At 46.5% G+C, this 5000-nt stretch overlaps 1 protein-coding gene across 1 annotated transcript in view; it reads left to right on the forward strand.

Moving 5' to 3' along the window:
- The first annotated feature begins 1780 nt into the window (after positions 1-1780).
- LOC125954271 (insulin-like growth factor-binding protein complex acid labile subunit) overlaps positions 1781-5000 on the forward strand; it is a 104139-nt gene continuing 100919 nt past the window's right edge. Inside the window, exon 1 of the mRNA XM_049684427.1 lies at positions 1781-2498. The gene's annotated coding sequence lies outside the window, so the exon portion shown is untranslated. The remainder of the gene's footprint in view (positions 2499-5000) is intronic.

Consider the following 5000-nt stretch of genomic DNA (forward strand, 5'->3'; position numbering starts at 1 on the left):
CGTGCTTTGCTGCCGGAAGCGATTCAGCGGTCGAAGGAGCTTTATCTTATCGCATGATGCGCGCGTACCTCGCGTTTCGTTGTCGTTGAGACTATGTAGACGTGCCTGTAACGGGCCTGGAGCTGCAATGAGCAACAGAAGAAGCATCAGCAGCAGCAGCAGCAGCAGCAGCAGCGGAAGAGTAAATCTGCCAACACGTTTTATTACTTTGCGGATGTAACGATAACAAGCAAGAGAAAGAGGAGTATCGGAGGCTGAGGTCTTGGCTTCATATTTGGAATCGATGAACAATTGTCGGCTTTTGAAAAATTGTCATCATCTACTTCCTTCTCCAAGGTTCCACACACTATGAATGTGCGTGAAAGCACAAAGAAACCGGTGTGTTGGTGTGTGCGATTTTAGTAGCGATGGTATCACCGTTACTGGCACGGTAATGCGACGCCAAAAAGGGAACCTCGCTAAGTACTCTTCTGTTCCGTGACGTGACTGCAGCGCGTGTACGCGTCGAAAGACGCCACAGGAACGGCTGTTTGCGATAACGTTATCAGCCTGCCGAGTCGCGTCGAGTGTTGAAGGGTTTTTGCGCGTGTCTCACAGCTGCTGCTGCTGCTTCGGCTGAAGGTGTTGTAGCTCAGGTAGGTTTAGCTCACGGTGGTGTTTACTTAGCTGTGCAAACACGCGATAGTAACCAGCTAGACGCGAATAAAGGCAAAGTATTGTGTTGATTGTTGGAGCGATTCTTACTTGAAGTGGGTGATTCGTTCTGCTAAATTCTACTTGATAGCAACGTTATGGCAACAAGAGTTTTAAGATTAAAGGTACGAAGTGGAATAGCAATAATTACTGGAAGAAAATACTTTTTTTTACCTCAAGAGAAAGCTTTTAGCTCATTCTAAGTATTTTACCACTTAGGCTCTTGCTTTTCGAATTATATTAAGATAAAGTTAATTTGAAATTACGAGAAGCATTTAAGCATTTACTTTTAAGCTACAGTGACAGACATAATAACGATGCCGGTTTTTGGCTAATTTAATTTTAATTAAAACGTCGATTTATATAATCTATCTTTCATTGAAAAAACACTGTTCCTATTGAAAAAAAAAATCCTAACTAAAAAGGGAGGATCATCACTTCAATCTTAATTATGTTTACTTGGATAACTTTAAGATCATTATGACCGATCTGTTGGAAAATGTTATATCTATTCATAATTATGATCAGAGGATGCCGCTTAGAAGACAACAATCCATTGAAATTGATTGACTCAATCATTCTGCATGATCAGAATTTTTGACAGTGAATGGTCATGGTGAAAAATTAGTAGAATCATCATTTCCTTTGCCCTAGATTAAGCGCCTATAGGTTTGTAGCATAAAAGTGAAAACGATAAAAGATAATTGCTTCATAGAATGCTACACAATCACTAGAAATGATGCATTAAAGTATGCTCTCCAGTAATCTTATTCATTTGTCCTTCACTGTACATCGAACCATTTGCCGATCGATCTTCGCTGAATGTAATGTATTCATCTTCGGATCGTCACGATCCAATGGAACAGCATACCAGCACCAGCGATCCAGCTACGTGACGACACGACCAAAGAGCCGACCAACAATAGAGTTTCTTTGATATCGTGGCACCATCGTCGGCACGACCCCATTCACCAATTGGACCTTTAAAAAGAGAGGTTTCAAATTTTTGCTGTTTTGCGACACAAACAAACCCGAACCGGGAACATTCGTCCAGCTGCTCCTCGATCGCCCCAACTCCTTCCATTGCATTCGCCGCGGGTCGATTCTATCTGGGTCACCCATTCCGCAGCAGCTCGTCTTATCTTATCTAAATATTGATTTCCAATTCCAATACGGCTACGCCTTGCCTACCGCTCGAGGTTCTCTCGGTCTATCTATCGCTCTCCGATTCGTGTTGGGGTTCAAATGTTTGTTTGGGGCCAAAAACCGACCCCCGAGGGGAGGTGGGACAGTGGAACACCACCAGCTAGAAATTGTTTCAAATTCTCCGACAAACGTTGCCTCAGATGGCAGGAAATCGAGGGCATCGGGGGTTCTACTGTACAATGCGTTCCCTTTGAAGCTGCTGTTGTATACCGAGGGCGCGGGAGAACGGGCAATAACAATTGAAGCATTCGCATCGAGGAGCGTCACCACCCCGTAGAACACCCGCTGGATTCGTAGTCTAGGTTCCATTTGCAGATCGCTTAATCGTCGTCGTCGCCTGGCCTTTCGAGACCTCCGAGGTAGCAATAACAGATTTCGTATCAGACCGTTTCGTTATTTTTCTTATTAAAATTAATGCGTTTCGAATTGTACCGGAACACAATAATCATTTATGAAATTGATTTATTCGTTTCAGCTAAACTGACAGTAACCCAGTGCCGCCAACAGCCTGTGCTGATCCAGCTATCGCTACTGCTACTACTACTACTACCACTACTACAGCTGCTACTGCGATAGTCCATCTCGTTCCGGTCCGTAAGGTACGCTCGGCGCGCATAAACAGTTCGTTTTCAATGTCGTATCCTCGATATCAGGCGTTGGCCTTGACACTGTCCGTGACAAGGGGCGGGGAGGGTGATTATGTCGCTCGCCTTTTACGAAATCCCGCGACTCGTGGAGCGTTTTTCTTAATTACTACATTGATTAATGAGCAGCAGCAGCAGCAGCAGCCCTGCTCCGATTACCGGCGCTCATAAATCTCATCCTCCAGACCCGACGAAGATGCCGGCACTGGAGACGGACGACCGTTTAGGGCATTGCTTGCAGTTCGTTTAGTAAGGCTTCCGGTGGCGCGCCAGGAGACAATGTTTAGGGAGGGTTCTGGGAGGTCTCTCTGGTGGCACTTTTAGGAGGAAGAGCTGTTTGGTGTTTTAAATTTAACACCCAAGATCAATGGGCCACAGGTTTTTAACACCGGTTTCCTGGTGAGAGCACATTAAGTTCAACAGTCTCTTCTCATTTCTTTTCGGTCTACTCGGTAGAGTTGGTTCCAGCGTCGCACCGCGAGGGTTATTGTTTTCTTTTCCTTTTTTTACGATAAAGCACTTTGCAGACTCGATGTCGCGAGGCTATGATGTGCCCTTCGTCATTCGATACGGTTGAGATTTCGTTGACGTTTCACTTGCTCCTGACACTTGTCATGGTCATGCCCCTGGAGGAACTCTTCGCGCAATGATTATTAACACTTTCTATCGCGCGTGCGAGCGAGCGAACGACGAGATCGATTTCGATGCTTGCCACTCTTGACGCAAACAAAGGACGGAGGCTTCGGAAAGGCAGGTCTATGCTCAGTGAAAGAAAGAGCCATTAAAAGAAGGAAAGGAGAAGAAAATGTCAACACCATTTCGAAATCCACTCGACATTTAATCTTCCGGGAAAGGAGCAAGAAATTGTAACAACACACACACAATGCGAGCGAGAGAGTGCCCTAGCCTCCCCCCTGGAGTACGTATGGGGCGGCAACATAGAAAGCAGGTATAAAGGCGGAAAGACAAAGGCGTTACATAGAATCAAAGGTGTAAACAAAACCGGGTTGGAGGGACTCGAGTGAACCAATGTTTATCGATGCACCGTTAGGGGGCTTGAACGGGTTAATGCTGTTTGTGCCCCTCGGGGGATCTGCCCTTTGGGACAATATTTGTTTGTTTGCTGACGGCATTGCTTCTTCACGGCTTGGGACATTTTTTGTGTTGTTGTTTTCTCGACACTCTTTTGTGCGTGAAAAACAGGTCGCCTGGCTCTACGATTAGTGCGTTTGAGTTGCTGGAAACATTAGAGGTAGAGCGTTCATATCTGTAATCTGGAGCACTTGCTGAGGTCGCTTGCAATATGTTCCAATTGATGTTTCAGTTTACTTCTGTCCTGGAGTTACTTTCTTGCCTTCCCGGGTAAAGCGAAGCGCGGTGTAAAGTGCAATACCAGTCAATGAACTGATGTGAAGACCTCTATAAACCTATCGACCAGCGCTAGACGAGACATTGCTTCGTAACGTATCGCAGAAGTAAAATCAATAAAACATCCTTCCCATATTCTTGCGTCCCCTCTTCGGACTTCTCCTTTTCTTCGCTTCAAGAAGTGGACACTCCAGTAGGGGGAATAGGTCGGTAAAACCTTCAGAAACCACAAGCGTGAAGAAAACTTACCCCCTGGACTCGGAGACCTTGGTGTGCCGCAAAGTGTGAACACTTGACGTGGTTGACGCTCCAGACCAACCAGACACTCGAAAAGGGCGAAAGGTTGTTGTTATTGTTGCTGCTGGTCCAATCGCTCCGGATGATGTTCGGTCGGACGCGCGCTTCTTGGCGCTTCTCGGTGCTTGATCCGGTTGAGAAGCTGCTGGAAAAGTATCGCGTCGCGCGGGGTGATGAGCAGCTCTGAACGTGTCTGGATCCGCGACAGACGGACAGACGGACGAACGGACGGGATGAACAGTTAATCGGAAATAAAAATAAATAAACGTTGGTTCAGCCGCGCGTGGTTCACCGGCTCCGGATCGATCGAGCGGAGAAGAAAAATAAACTCCCAACCCAACACCACCACCACCACCACCATCTCCCCTTACCTTGCGAGGGTGCGCCCAGAAGAAACCATTCCATTCCGTTGCCATAAAGATGTTTGGGGCGACGGTGAGCGACGCGATCGCGTTTGGCTTTTTTTCTTCTTTTTGTTCTAGTTTGTTCGCTCGCGATGCTCAGGGTGTGCTTATGCTGTTTGCTTTGGCAGCATAAAGTACGCCAGCGCCACCGACACGTCTTTTTTTTTTTTTTGGTGCACACAGGGTTTTCTATGTTTTTGATAAACATAAAATGGTAGCAGCACCGGAACGCGCGCCCCTCCGATGCTTGCTGGGTAGTATAGGTGTTTGATTATTTGGATTTGACATCAGTGATCATCGAAAACCGAGAAGGGGAGGACGGGTGCCTTAGGACCGGCATGAATGATAACAGTGCCAGACGGTACGTTCCAGTTGTTTTGATCGCTCG

This window comes from Anopheles darlingi, chromosome 3, assembly GCF_943734745.1.
Source record: "Anopheles darlingi chromosome 3, idAnoDarlMG_H_01, whole genome shotgun sequence".
Taxonomy (NCBI): Eukaryota; Metazoa; Arthropoda; class Insecta; order Diptera; family Culicidae; genus Anopheles; species Anopheles darlingi.